Here is a 16,425-nt window from a genome sequence, read left to right as displayed (position 1 = left end):
TATGTGTCTACATTTAATTAGCCGTAAAAAATACATATTTTTGGATTTGGTACACCGCGCCGCTCAATGGCAATAGGAATGTAAACACATAATTTAAGAAAATATTTTTTTATTTCAAGTAAAAGATATCAACTACATTCGTTTTCTTAATTATAAATATATGGAATTATTTAAAATAATAAATTATTTCTTTGTCTTCAACTGCTTGTTCTAAGAAATAGATCCTCATTATTATAATAAATAACGTTTTATTCTGAAATAAATATTTTTTTATTTTAAAATGTTTTATATTTGATCTTAAAAATAAAGAGAATCTGTTTTTTTAAAACAAGCAGTCGAAAACAAAGAAATTATTTATTACTTTAAATAATTCGATATATTTAAAATTAAGAAAACGAATGTAGTTGATATCTTTAATTTAAACCAATAAATGTTTTTTTAATTTATGTGTCTACATTTAATTGGCCGTAAAAAATACATATTTTTGGATTTGGTACACCGCGCCGCTCAATGGCAATAGGAATGTAGACACATAATTTAAGAAAATATTTTTTTATTTCAAGTAAAAGATATCAACTACATTCGTTTTCTTATTTATAAATATATGGAATTATTTAAAATAATAAATTATTTCTTTGTCTTCAACTGCTTGTTCTAAGAAATAGATCCTCATTATTATAATAAATAACGTTTTATTCTGAAATAAATATTTTTTTATTTTAAAATGTTTTATATTTGATCTTAAAAATAAAGAGAATCTGTTTTTTTAAAACAAGCAGTCGAAAACAAAGAAATTATTTATTACTTTAAATAATTCGATATATTTAAAATTAAGAAAACGAATGTAGTTGATATCTTTAATTTAAACCAATAAATGTTTTTTTAATTTATGTGTCTACATTTAATTGGCCGTAAAAAATACATATTTTTGGATTTGGTACACCGCGCCGCTCAATGGCAATAGGAATGTAGACACATAATTTAAGAAAATATTTTTTTATTTCAAGTAAAAGATATCAACTACATTCGTTTTCTTATTTATAAATATATGGAATTATTTAAAACAATAAATTACTTCTTTGTCTTCGACTGCTTGTTCTAAAAAATAGATCCTTATTATTAGAATAAATAACGTTTTATTCTGAAATAAATATTTTTTTATTTTAAAATGTTTTATATTTGATCTTAAAAACGAAGAGAATCTGTTTTTTGCTTTTACTCCTGTCGCATTCTTCCCTAAATTATGTTTATTGTTTTTTATTCAATCAAAAATCTAGTACTAATGTTTAAATTTTAATGTTTAAATTTTAAAGTCTAGCAGCGCCAAGTTTTTTTACAATAAAAATTTATTTATTTTGTTATAATTAAATATTTTTATTTTTTACTGTTACTTCTTTAATTCTTTGTAATTAAAATAATTCTTTGTAATATTAAAAATTTGTTAAAGAGAATTAAGAAGCTATTACCACTTGGGTTGGAATAGGAAGACCCTTGAATAGGTAATAGGTAATAGAATTTTGTGAAGAAGAAATTAAAGATTTTATATCTTTTTTTGAAATATATGTCACTTGAGTTAAGTTAAGTAATATAATTTTGTGAAAAAGAAATAAAGCTACCACTTAGGTTGGATTTTTAAATTTACAAAATACATTGCGTGTACTTGGCGCCTTTTTTTACCTTTTTTGAAAAAGGTAATTTTGTACTGATATCACCCATTTTGTAGTGTTAAGCAAAGATCTGCAAAAAATTTTTATTTTTTATTTTTTAATTATTCACGAAATTAGCAATAACAACAAATTAAATTTTTATTAAATTAGCAAATTAATAATTAGTTACAAAAAATTACTGTTTACATAAAAATTAATAATATTTAAGTAAAAGTAAATTATATATTTCTCACAAAAATTAAAGAAACACTAAAATCTTTAAAAATAGGCAAAATTCAAGCAGCTGTAACTTTGTTATAAATGAACAAAATTTAAATTTAAAGCTTAAAACCTGAATTTTTACATTATTTTCATCCATTTGTATCATATCTACATGTTATTTAAAAAAATTTGGCAATTATACCGTTCAATAGAACAAAGTTTCAGCTTTAAGAATCTATTTTTTGAATTGCGATACGATGATTTCTAAGGGAAGTATGAGCAATCAAAGTCAAAATCCTCATTTCTTATTCAATCCGCGATAAATCAGTAACAAAAAATCGTAGAAACATTTTTAATAAAAGATTTTGCAAGGAAAACTTCAAGCTTTTACGTTAGAAAGTCAAAAATTTTCACAGATTTTTTTTGTGCACTTGACAGGCCCACAAAGTGAGAAAAAAATTTTCTATTTTGTCTAGCTCGTAGTTTTCTATATGTAAAAATTACCAAACTCACAGAAACTAAAAAATAATAATAACCTTTCGAAAGTAGAAATTTTGAGCTTTAAAATCCTTTTTTTAAATTTAAATTTTGTTCATTTTTAACAAAGTTACAGCTGCTTGAATTTTGCCTATTTTTAAAGATATATAATGTTCCTTTAATTTTTGTGAAAAGTGTAGATTACTTAAAAAATTGGTAATTTGTCAGAGAAAAATTTCTAGTTTGTGAAAGTTAGTAATTAGGTGAAAATGAATTAATTTCTTTTGTAAACTGGTAATTAGTAAAAATAAATTCTTTATTATTAAAATAATTAATAGATGGTTTATCAAAAATAAATTACTATCTATTTGAAAATTAATAATTAGTGGAAAATAATTATTAATTTTTTCAATAATAAATAAATAGTCTCAGATAAATTACTTATATTTTAAAAATTATTAATTGGTTGAATATAAATAATTTAATTATTTATATTATTTATATTAATTATTTATAATATTTATATTATTTATATTTATAAGCAGTTAAATGTGGTTTAAAAAAGGTAATTATGAAGGAGAGGGGCTTCCTCACCGAATTGGCTAAAATTTTAATTTTGTATATTTTGGTGCGTAAAACATAAATCTATAAGTTAAAATTGTCGCTCTCAATTAGGAAAAAAGTTATTAAGTACTAAAATTGATAGTTGCATGGTTAGAACAGGTTTTATTAACCGTTCCTGTTTCTTATCGATTTTGCCATTAACTCGGCTAATTGTTCTTCCACGGATTTTGGAATTTCCGCCTCGACATAACGTATCGACATAACGTATCATCTACTATCTATAATATACGATGCTATATTTTTATTATCCATTTGTCAATTCAATTAGAAAAAAAATTCAAATTCTTTTATTTGAAGCACTTGTGAGTTTTACAAAAATGTCTCTCATTATGTCTTGTATCTTTATCATTATGATATCGTTCAAAATTGCTACTCTTAGAAAATGTATGGATAAGCTTGATAGGACTTGCTATTTTATCTACGAATATGCAATTAACAGATCCAAACAGTTAAGTGACAAGTATATCGACAAAGGTAAAGTCTTATTTGCTTGAATCAACATGCTACACGTATGTATATCACGTAAGTATGACAACGGAATGGAGATTATTGGAAACAATCGGAAAAGGACATAAAAGATAAATCGCGGATTTATTTATGAATATTCTATATTAAACATAATTAAAATAAAGAAAACTGTACTTTGTAATTTTTAATAATATATTATAAAATCTAATATGTATATATGTATATATGTTTGAACTACCATAAAACAGTCATTTCATATAACTATTAGCAAGATTTTGAATTTATGTTTACCATTTATTGGTTCATCAAATATACTTACATATAGAAATATTGTTAAAAATATGTACCACATTGTAAGCTTCTGTCGACCATTTACCTGCAAAGGAGTAACATCAAAGTATAATTACATATCCAAAGATAAATAATTTTGAGTAGAGATGTATATATCTAAAATCTACTTACACGTAGGAGTTGATAATAATCTCGTTGATTGGAATGTGGCTTGGATCAGTCAACTCGCAAAACTGTAATATAATAATAAATCAATTAGAATTTTCGGAAACATCACTTCATACGATTCTTTCACACGATGGCGGTTAATGTTAATTTCCGATTACCTTATTATTATGTTTCGCGTGTTCTATACTTGTCGTCATGACGAAACATCTGACCGAGACATTGCGCTTCTTGGCTACCTCAATGTATACCTCAATGTATCTCTTTCTCGAAGCTGGATCGGGATTGGTATTGTCTATAACTATACTTTTTCCTTGATTCAAGTATTGTTGGACTGCGGCAATACACTTCTGCCAGCTCCCTAAAGTGTCTCTGTTGACGTATCCGTATTCCTTCAGATAATTCTTTGCAAAATGCGATTTTCCGGAGTCTGGACTGCCGACCATAAGTACCACCTGTTAATGGATATCTATAAGCACGAGGAAAGAGCGGGCCTCTGTTCACATTTGACGTTCACGATGATATTCGTGTTATGCACGATGCTTCTGTCAAAATCGAGGAATCACATGCGGAAAAGTTTTACTTAGGTATTTATCATTAAAAGAATACTTTGTATAATTCTCTTTTATGTTATTTTTTTATTTTTTCTCATTAGATCATGGTACAAGAGGAACAAACACATTTTTCCAGCGAGTAGATGGAAATTTCAATTTCCAATTTCGTTTAAAGGATTCTTCTTGTACCATGATCTAATGAGAAAAAATAAAAAAATAACATAAAAGAGAATTATACAAAGTATTCTTTTAATGATAAATACCTAAGTAAAACTTTTCCGCATGTGATTCCTCGATTTTGACAGAAGCATCGTGCATAACACGAATATCATCGTGAACGTCAAATGTGAACAGAGGCCCGCTCTTTCCTCGTGCTTATAGATATCCATTAACAGGTGGTACTTATGGTCGGCAGTCCAGACTCCGGAAAATCGCATTTTGCAAAGAATTATCTGAAGGAATACGGATACGTCAACAGAGACACTTTAGGGAGCTGGCAGAAGTGTATTGCCGCAGTCCAACAATACTTGAATCAAGGAAAAAGTATAGTTATAGACAATACCAATCCCGATCCAGCTTCGAGAAAGAGATACATTGAGGTATACATTGAGGTAGCCAAGAAGCGCAATGTCTCGGTCAGATGTTTCGTCATGACGACAAGTATAGAACACGCGAAACATAATAATAAGGTAATCGGAAATTAACATTAACCGCCATCGTGTGAAAGAATCGTATGAAGTGATGTTTCCGAAAATTCTAATTGATTTATTATTATATTACAGTTTTGCGAGTTGACTGATCCAAGCCACATTCCAATCAACGAGATTATTATCAACTCCTACGTGTAAGTAGATTTTAGATATATACATCTCTACTCAAAATTATTTATCTTTGGATATGTAATTATACTTTGATGTTACTCCTTTGCAGGTAAATGGTCGACAGAAGCTTACAATGTGGTACATATTTTTAACAATATTTCTATATGTAAGTATATTTGATGAACCAATAAATGGTAAACATAAATTCAAAATCTTGCTAATAGTTATATGAAATGACTGTTTTATGGTAGTTCAAACATATATACATATATACATATTAGATTTTATAATATATTATTAAAAATTACAAAGTACAGTTTTCTTTATTTTAATTATGTTTAATATAGAATATTCATAAATAAATCCGCGATTTATCTTTTATGTCCTTTTCCGATTGTTTCCAATAATCTCCATTCCGTTGTCATACTTACGTGATATACATACGTGTAGCATGTTGATTCAAGCAAATAAGACTTTACCTTTGTCGATATACTTGTCACTTAACTGTTTGGATCTGTTAATTGCATATTCGTAGATAAAATAGCAAGTCCTATCAAGCTTATCCATACATTTTCTAAGAGTAGCAATTTTGAACGATATCATAATGATAAAGATACAAGACATAATGAGAGACATTTTTGTAAAACTCACAAGTGCTTCAAATAAAAGAATTTGAATTTTTTTTCTAATTGAATTGACAAATGGATAATAAAAATATAGCATCGTATATTATAGATAGTAGATGATACGTTATGTCGATACGTTATGTCGAGGCGGAAATTCCAAAATCCGTGGAAGAACAATTAGCCGAGTTAATGGCAAAATCGATAAGAAACAGGAACGGTTAATAAAACCTGTTCTAACCATGCAACTATCAATTTTAGTACTTAATAACTTTTTTCCTAATTGAGAGCGACAATTTTAACTTATAGATTTATGTTTTACGCACCAAAATATACAAAATTAAAATTTTAGCCAATTCGGTGAGGAAGCCCCTCTCCTTCATAATTACCTTTTTTAAACCACATTTAACTGCTTATAAATATAAATAATATAAATATTATAAATAATTAATATAAATAATATAAATAATTAAATTATTTATATTCAACCAATTAATAATTTTTAAAATATAAGTAATTTATCTGAGACTATTTATTTATTATTGAAAAAATTAATAATTATTTTCCACTAATTATTAATTTTCAAATAGATAGTAATTTATTTTTGATAAACCATCTATTAATTATTTTAATAATAAAGAATTTATTTTTACTAATTACCAGTTTACAAAAGAAATTAATTCATTTTCACCTAATTACTAACTTTCACAAACTAGAAATTTTTCTCTGACAAATTACCAATTTTTTAAGTAATCTACACTTTTCACAAAAATTAAAGGAACATTATATATCTTTAAAAATAGGCAAAATTCAAGCAGCTGTAACTTTGTTAAAAATGAACAAAATTTAAATTTAAAAAAAGGATTTTAAAGCTCAAAATTTCTACTTTCGAAAGGTTATTATTATTTTTTAGTTTCTGTGAGTTTGGTAATTTTTACATATAGAAAACTACGAGCTAGACAAAATAGAAAATTTTTTTCTCACTTTGTGGGCCTGTCAAGTGCACAAAAAAAATCTGTGAAAATTTTTGACTTTCTAACGTAAAAGCTTGAAGTTTTCCTTGCAAAATCTTTTATTAAAAATGTTTCTACGATTTTTTGTTACTGATTTATCGCGGATTGAATAAGAAATGAGGATTTTGACTTTGATTGCTCATACTTCCCTTAGAAATCATCGTATCGCAATTCAAAAAATAGATTCTTAAAGCTGAAACTTTGTTCTATTGAACGGTATAATTGCCAAATTTTTTTAAATAACATGTAGATATGATACAAATGGATGAAAATAATGTAAAAATTCAGGTTTTAAGCTTTAAATTTAAATTTTGTTCATTTATAACAAAGTTACAGCTGCTTGAATTTTGCCTATTTTTAAAGATTTTAGTGTTTCTTTAATTTTTGTGAGAAATATATAATTTACTTTTACTTAAATATTATTAATTTTTATGTAAACAGTAATTTTTTGTAACTAATTATTAATTTGCTAATTTAATAAAAATTTAATTTGTTGTTATTGCTAATTTCGTGAATAATTAAAAAATAAAAAATAAAAATTTTTTGCAGATCTTTGCTTAACACTACAAAATGGGTGATATCAGTACAAAATTACCTTTTTCAAAAAAGGTAAAAAAAGGCGCCAAGTACACGCAATGTATTTTGTAAATTTAAAAATCCAACCTAAGTGGTAGCTTTATTTCTTTTTCACAAAATTATATTACTTAACTTAACTCAAGTGACATATATTTCAAAAAAAGATATAAAATCTTTAATTTCTTCTTCACAAAATTCTATTACCTATTACCTATTCAAGGGTCTTCCTATTCCAACCCAAGTGGTAATAGCTTCTTAATTCTCTTTAACAAATTTTTAATATTACAAAGAATTATTTTAATTACAAAGAATTAAAGAAGTAACAGTAAAAAATAAAAATATTTAATTATAACAAAATAAATAAATTTTTATTGTAAAAAAACTTGGCGCTGCTAGACTTTAAAATTTAAACATTAAAATTTAAACATTAGTACTAGATTTTTGATTGAATAAAAAACAATAAACATAATTTAGGGAAGAATGCGACAGGAGTAAAAGCAAAAAACAGATTCTCTTCGTTTTTAAGATCAAATATAAAACATTTTAAAATAAAAAAATATTTATTTCAGAATAAAACGTTATTTATTCTAATAATAAGGATCTATTTTTTAGAACAAGCAGTCGAAGACAAAGAAGTAATTTATTGTTTTAAATAATTCCATATATTTATAAATAAGAAAACGAATGTAGTTGATATCTTTTACTTGAAATAAAAAAATATTTTCTTAAATTATGTGTCTACATTCCTATTGCCATTGAGCGGCGCGGTGTACCAAATCCAAAAATATGTATTTTTTACGGCCAATTAAATGTAGACACATAAATTAAAAAAACATTTATTGGTTTAAATTAAAGATATCAACTACATTCGTTTTCTTAATTTTAAATATATCGAATTATTTAAAGTAATAAATAATTTCTTTGTTTTCGACTGCTTGTTTTAAAAAAACAGATTCTCTTTATTTTTAAGATCAAATATAAAACATTTTAAAATAAAAAAATATTTATTTCAGAATAAAACGTTATTTATTATAATAATGAGGATCTATTTCTTAGAACAAGCAGTTGAAGACAAAGAAATAATTTATTATTTTAAATAATTCCATATATTTATAAATAAGAAAACGAATGTAGTTGATATCTTTTACTTGAAATAAAAAAATATTTTCTTAAATTATGTGTCTACATTCCTATTGCCATTGAGCGGCGCGGTGTACCAAATCCAAAATATGTATTTTTTACGGCCAATTAAATGTAGACACATAAATTAAAAAAACATTTATTGGTTTAAATTAAAGATATCAACTACATTCGTTTTCTTAATTTTAAATATATCGAATTATTTAAAGTAATAAATAATTTCTTTGTTTTCGACTGCTTGTTTTAAAAAAACAGATTCTCTTTATTTTTAAGATCAAATATAAAACATTTTAAAATAAAAAAATATTTATTTCAGAATAAAACGTTATTTATTATAATAATGAGGATCTATTTCTTAGAACAAGCAGTTGAAGACAAAGAAATAATTTATTATTTTAAATAATTCCATATATTTATAATTAAGAAAACGAATGTAGTTGATATCTTTTACTTGAAATAAAAAAATATTTTCTTAAATTATGTGTTTACATTCCTATTGCCATTGAGCGGCGCGGTGTACCAAATCCAAAAATATGTATTTTTTACGGCTAATTAAATGTAGACACATAAATTAAAAAAACATTTATTGGTTTTAAATTAAAGATATCAACTACATTCGTTTTCTTAATTTTAAATATATCGAATTATTTAAAGTAATAAATAATTTCTTTGTTTTCGACTGCTTGTTTTAAAAAAACAGATTTTCTTCATTATAATAAATGATTTTTTTATTTTTAAATAAATACATTCTTATTTTAAACTGTTTCATATTTGATCTTAAAAATTATGATATTTTTTTTCATTCAAATAATAATTTTTTCTAAACAAAATAACGTTTTTCTAAACAAAATAAATATTTATTTAAGTCAAAAAATTTAATTTCAATAAAATGTATTTATTTCATCGAAAAAAATTTTTTTATCACTGTATATATCTTATTCAATGCTTTACCATATTTGTGATATCTATCTACACGGAAAAAAAGACTTGGTTGAGATAACAAAAAAAATGGTCGCCTCGACCAAGTGCCTTGATTATATATGCGCCAGCTGATATCTTGGTCACATATACCAACGGCACTTGGTTATACTGCCATAGTTGGAGCAACCATAGTACTTGGTTATACTGCCGTAGTTGGAGCAACCATAGTACTTGGTTGGACCATCCAAAAGAAATTGGTAACACACATCGGTGATTTCCCTTTCTTCCGTTCGTCTGCGACGACGGCGGCGATGGTGACGATGACGATGACGACGACGACGACGAAGATTCGCGCGGTCGGCACCGCGGGTCCGCCGGCGATTCCCGCCGCGCTTCCGTTCTCCAAGATACCGTTCGCGTTTCACCGCGACCGATACCCGCACACGACGCCGATGAAAAAAATCGTCAACGACGACGCAACGACAGGTCGAACGACATCCGCGTAATGTCAGCACGTTCAGTCTTCGACTGCAGTGCAGCCATGCTGCCATGGCTTAATTCACCAAGAACTTGGTTAAACTAGCTACGGTCAGCTACGGTAGCTGGTTTGTGAGAACTAATTTCTGGGTGACCAATCAGAATACAATTTCTTGGTTACCTCAACTAATTGTGTTGATTATAAGCACCAATAGTTCCTACCAAATTTGAATCGTGAAACAAATTAAGTGTACATGGTTACGGCAACCAAGTCAAAGGTTGTAGTTACCAATATATATGTAACCAAGAAAAACTTGGTAAATTCAACCAAGCCTTTTTTTCCGTGTAGTAATCGATAAAGTATGTTTATAATCATGAATACCATATTTGTGATATCTATCTAGTAATCGATAAAGTATGTTTATAATCATGAATCTTTATCATATCCGGTCAATAGCTTATTGACAAATATTGGATTCCTGTTTCTAAGATCGGTTAGATTTCTCTTTGAAAAACACAAAAGTACAGCGGAATATTCCTCACAATGTATTCTCTAGGAAAAAAGATTATATATATAATTGTATATAATTATATATAATGCAATTATATATGAATTTTATCTATATATTTCTATATATATAAAATAGATGTATGATCTTTATACACTCTTAAACTATTCGACCGAATTTTTATCAAAAGTATATAAAATAGGGGTATTGGTCAACATGAAAACAGCTAAAGCTGGTCAAATGCTCGTTAAATTTAAAAATGCTTGCACAGACTTGTAAATCTTAGCAAATTACATAAATTTACATGGAAAAATTGCAATACAATCGTTTTGTTAGGTTAGGTTAGATTTCGACTAAATTCACAAGTGTGAAAAGAAATATTAATTTTGAAGAACTTGTACTTTTGCAAGTTAAACATTAAATTTTAACCCCAAGTGCGTGTACTTTAATTTTTATCATTTACATAACAATCCTGTAAAATAACTTGATTTATTTCAACTAAATGTACAAGTCTGTGAAAAGAAATATTAATTCTTCGAAATTAATATTGTAAAATTGTCTAAATTTTTTATGTGTAGTAGCTTATGATCTGAATATAAAATGTTATGAGCTCAAGGCCAACCTATGGACAGTTTTTGAGCTACAGCCAGTCAAACACGTAAAAAGTACAACATATTAAAGTTTTCAAAATAGTTCAGTTATTTTGACTATTGAAAGGCATAAACGACTGTGTATGTGGAAATAGTACATGTATGAATAAAGGAAAGTCATTTAAAGCAGTTAATATGTTGAATCATTAATATATTGAATAGTTTTTACAGTATGTACACACACACACATACACACACACACACACACACACACACACACACACACACACACACACACATTAATATTATACTGGGCCACGGCTGGGGAGTGGGAGATGAGGGCGACGGAGAAGACGGCCCTCTCTAATAACCCTCATGCGATGTACTAGGGTGGGAATATGTGCGTCAATCGTAGGCTGACGAAATTCAATGTCCTCCATGAGACGGATAAAGTGCTCCCGCGTGTCCAATTGGTGGGTCATTAACAACCTGTTCATTTGACCTAACTGGTATGGAAAATCTGGAATTTCGCTTTCCATAATATCTTGAGCGTCTCGCAGGCCTTCACGCGGAGACATGACAAAAACTGCAACATAAAAAAAATGAAAGGAATATAATTACATGTGACTTCTTTATTATATGAAAAAATGTCTTAAAGAGATGAAGCAATTCTGAATTTTGATATACATAAGAAATAATGTTCGACAATTATTGGACATGTTAAAAAAAATTAAATGTACTAATACATTTTGGCATTAAATAAAATAGTCTGATAATTATTTAAGATGTAAAGAAAAATATTAAATGTATTCATACTTTTTAATACATAAAAAGAAATAATCTTTATATATATAGATTGAAGATGTTAAGAAAAATTAAGTAATATATTTTAATACATAAAAAGATATTATCTTTATTGAAGATGTTGAGAAAAATTAAATGTATTAATACCTTTTAATACATAAAAAGAAATAATCTTTATTATTGATGTTAAGAAAAATTAAATGTACTAATATATTTTGGCATAAAATAAAATAGTCTGATAATTATAAAGATATAAAGAAAAAAATTAAATGTATTCATATATTTTAATACATAAAAAGAAATAATCTTTATTATTGATGATGTTAAGGAAAATTAAATGTACTAAGGCATGGTTGCACCAACGCCGCATAACTTTGACCTTAGCTTAATTCACTCTTCGTCTCTTTCTAAGCAAAATAGTTAGACTAACTTTGACTTTTATTTCATCTTTTCGTTGTTCTATTTAAGAAGATACTTGAAATATGTTATAACTGAAGAAAATTATGACTGATCATGCAATTTGTAATTGTTACATATATCGTGAGTTTCGTAAAACAGCATATCACAAGTCAGTCATTTCAAACTGATTCTTGACGTTGACCATATGATGACATAAAATTTATCATTACGATCGGGAGATGTACATTACTTACTGCTTTTTCAGCCCGTGGAATCTGAAAATATCGATACCGCAACGTTTTTGTAACTCTGGGCACTCTGGGCACTCTTCGCACGATCTGTAAAATTAATTAAATTAATAATATTTGCGAAATATTCGCGAAATTAATAATATTCGCGAAATATTCATTAAAAGTACAGAAATATTTAATTTGGCCAAAAGTGCTTTTTGGCCAAAAGTGTTTTTTGGAAATTTGCGGTTCTTTAACAATTACGATCCGGAGATGTACATTAGGGGAGACCGGGGCTAAAACGTCTACGGGGTAAATACGTCTAATCAAATATCTCGGAACCTGTATATTGTGCAAACTCGCTATTAACATTGTAAACGCTGCTTATAGTACCCATGTGACCAACGGAGTTTCGGCAGGTTACCTGCCGTGTTACGATTTTTACGAGGGCAAACGTGTTTTCGAAAGGTGAAAGTTACATTTTCTGCGCGTGGAAATTTTGTAATATCTGCAATAATATTTGCTCTCCAAATCTCGAGGTACGTGATTATAAAGAGTAATGCATGCTGAACACGAATCCAGTGTAGTTTTTTCATTATCGTTGATGTCTAATATTTCGTGGGCGATCAAACCTGAAACTTGTGTTTGGGGCTAATCGGTCAGTAAGCAGTCCGGGTGCATTTCCAAGGCATTTTCGGGCTCACTGCATATGGAATATGGATGAGACGGGAATTACAACCGTTCAGACACCGAATAGAGTCATCGGACGTCGAGGAGTGAAACAAGTCGAGCGAGTGACTTCTGCGGAAAGAGGAACCCTCGTAACTATTTTTTAATAATGTTTCGCATAAAAATTTTAAATAAATTTTTATATTTTTCTCTTAAAAAACAATTATTGCATGTATCCTATTATTTTTTAGAATTAGATGTACGTATATGTATTGAAAATGCAGTGCAGACTGTTATACCCCGGCATTTTTGAGATTTCAATTTTTCCACCGTTGTCGTTTTTGCTCTATACCGGTTAAACAAAGCGACGTAGACAAAAATTTCCTATATAAATTTTGTAGCTAAAGGTTCACTCTTTACAGTAGTATACCACATTTAACTACAATTATTTATTTTGTTGTTAAAAATCGGCACCGAAAAAAAAACGAACTGTTTAGCCCCGGTCTCCCCTACTTACTGCTTTTTCAGCCCGTGGAATCTGAAAATATCGATACCGCAACGTTTTTGTAACTCTGCGCACTCTTCGCACGATCTGTAAAATTAATTAAATTAATATTTGCGAAATATTCGCGAAATTAATAATATTCGCGAAATATTCATTGAAAGTACAGAAATATTTAATTTGGCCAAACTGCTTTTTGGAAATTTGCGGTTCTTTAACAATTACGATCGGGAGATGTACATTACTTACTGCTTCTTCAGCTTGTGCGTGGAAGGAGAAAATATCGATACCGCAACGTTAATGCGCACTCTTCGCACGATCCACTAATACAGAAAAGCACTCTGTTAATAACGAGAATTACGATCGGGAGATGTAGATTACTTACCGTTAATGTTGTTTTGCAACTCGAAAGCAGAAATACGTAACAGGATGACTACTTTCTCTGCAATATCTACTCTGATGTACGTCGAGAGCTAAGCACAAGTACGTCGTATTTGAATTGAATTTCGAACGAAGAAGATCCGAGATTACACAGATCGTAGAGCGTCAATTCAACGAGTTATGGCTTCTGCCCATAGGACACTGAAACGCTAGCCGCGCAGTAACTAGCGACGCGGCAGCCAATCAACGCGTCGCCTTTCCGTTCGAACCAAAAGCTTATTGGCTACCGCGTCGCTTCTTGCCGCGCGGTAAGCGTTTGTTTGAATCTTTCATTTTTCTTTAGTAAATTTGTCCAATTTAATTTATTTAACAAATTTCTATATGAATTTATTGGTTTCTGACTTTGGTTTTCAATAAATATCTTTGGTCTATTGGTCTAGGGGAAAACGGCTTAAGTTTGTCAAATTTAAAAATGCTTTCACGGTCTTGCAAATTTTAGCAAATTAGATAAATTTATAATAGGAAATTGCAATACAATCGTTCGTTAAGCCTTGTGTACACGATACTAGAAATCGGTCCGAGTTTCGGTTTAAGCCAATCAACTTGCAGCTCTTACAGAAAAGCAGCAGTTTCATTAGCTTAAACCGAAACTCGGACCGATTTCTAGTATCGTGTACACAAGGCTTTAGGTTAGGTTAGAATTAAGAGAAGCGAATTGAACGCCTAAGTCTAGGGGAAAACGGCTTAAGCTTGTCAAATTTGAAAATGCTTGCAGACTTTTAAATGTTAGCAAATTAGATAAATTTACAATAGGAAATTGCAATACAATCGTTTAAACTGGAGAATCGTTAAAATTTAAGAGAAGCGAACTAAACGTTTACGTCTAGGGGAAAACGGCTTAAGCTTGTCAAATTTAAAAACGCTTTCACGATTTTGTAAATTTTAGCAAATTTGATAAATTTACAATATAAAATTGCAATATAATCGTTCGTTAGTTTTAACACGTTTTTTTTGTCTTTATTGAAAGACACCATTAAAGAGACGGCGAAACGGTATCTTTTTTTTATGATGACTTTCTCAATAAGACTTTCCCACATCTTGTCACTTTGTCAAAAAGAAAACTTAAGAAAAACATCTTTTTCTTATTGTTAGTGTTATATGTTGTCTGTGTAGTTTTTCCAGCAGAAAACGCTATATGTACCTATATACCTGCTTGCATCCTTCAATATCCCCCACCCTCTATAATAGGTAGTCTTTCTTTCGCTTTCCAGTAATTTACCTGAATCCTGGGGTTTGGATTTAACACTTTTCAGGTCCATGTATTTCGTGAGACTTGGCAGTCTAGTATATAATATAGCTGTGGACCCATACAGAAGTGGTGTGCGCTCACTAACCACGTGTTCCAACATTTTTTCTCTTTTTAGTCCAGTCAAATTAGACAAAAAAAAGGCTTTTGCTCGGAAGTGAAGCGGTATCAGTGAAACCTTTTTAGGGTTGCTGGGTGGGTGTAGAAGAACTTATTTCTTAGTTTTCGGGTTAATCGGACCGATGGGTTTTTAAGGGGGGGAGGGGGAATGAAAAATTTCGTTTTTTCGCAATAACTCGGCGAATTTTGACCGTACATGATTGACTAACCCCTCATTTTGTAGCTCTTTTAAAGCCCTACAATTCATTTCGTGAAGACCCTAACTTAAAATCAAGATTTGTCGAGTTCTAACCGGTGAAAGTGGGAAAAAATGTATTTTGTCGCGGTTTTTTGCGTTTATCTCGTTTCCATTAATAGATAGAAATATGCCGCCACTGACAAAGTTGTAGGGCTTGAAGAGACCTACAAAATGAGGGGTCAGTCGTTCAGATTCGTTAAAAATTGAGCCCAGTACCCCTATTCTGTAACTCTTAACGACAGTGTCGGTATCGTTATGTTGTCGTTGCGCAGGTATACTATATGGGAAAAAAGCTGCGCAACTGTCGTTATGAGCACATAACGACGCATAACGAGTTACAGAATCGCACTACAGGAAAGTCTCTGGAAGTCGCGCTTTTAACGCGTGGCCGATCGTCGCCCGCGCCGCCCGCGCCGCCCGCGCCGCCGCCGGCGACGATCGGCCACGCGTTAAAAGCGCGACTTCCAGAGCTCAATTTTTAACGAATCTGAACGACTGACCCCTCATTTTGTAGGTCTCTTCAAGCCCTACAACTTTGTCAGTGGCGGCACATTTCTATCTATTAATGGAAACGAGATAAACGCAAAAAACCGCGACAAAATACATTTTTTCCCACTTTCACCGGCTAGAACTCGACAAATCTTGATTTTAAGTTAGGG

At 29.4% G+C, this 16,425-nt stretch overlaps 3 long non-coding RNA genes across 4 annotated transcripts; 2 read left to right on the top strand and 1 right to left on the bottom strand.

The window, feature by feature from the left end:
* Positions 1-3,710: 3,710 nt before the first annotated feature.
* LOC139775559 (uncharacterized) lies at positions 3,711-4,136 on the bottom strand. Its single transcript, XR_011718858.1, has 3 exons — positions 4,055-4,136; positions 3,900-3,961; positions 3,711-3,813 (listed from the first exon to the last, which is right to left on the bottom strand). It is a non-coding gene; the product is annotated as an uncharacterized lncRNA (long non-coding RNA).
* Positions 4,137-5,054: 918 nt separating this feature from the next.
* Positions 5,055-5,480, top strand: LOC139775558 (uncharacterized). Its single transcript, XR_011718857.1, has 3 exons — positions 5,055-5,136; positions 5,230-5,291; positions 5,378-5,480. It is a non-coding gene; the product is annotated as an uncharacterized lncRNA (long non-coding RNA).
* Positions 5,481-12,837: 7,357 nt separating this feature from the next.
* On the top strand, positions 12,838-13,442 carry LOC139775552 (uncharacterized). Of its 2 annotated transcripts, none has more exons than XR_011718852.1 (2): positions 12,838-13,089; positions 13,221-13,442. It is a non-coding gene; the product is annotated as an uncharacterized lncRNA (long non-coding RNA). The 2 variants fall into 2 exon arrangements; XR_011718851.1 differs by having other exon boundaries at positions 13,214-13,442.
* Positions 13,443-16,425: the final 2,983 nt, after the last annotated feature.

The sequence above is a fragment of the Temnothorax nylanderi genome, unplaced genomic scaffold, assembly GCF_030848795.1.
Source record: "Temnothorax nylanderi isolate EJ_2023f unplaced genomic scaffold, tnyl_v1.0 TNYL_tig0100_pilon, whole genome shotgun sequence".
Lineage (NCBI taxonomy): Eukaryota > Metazoa > Arthropoda > Insecta > Hymenoptera > Formicidae > Temnothorax > Temnothorax nylanderi.
The sequence above is the reverse complement of the archived record's forward strand: the minus strand, read 5'-3'. Positions and strand labels throughout refer to the sequence as shown.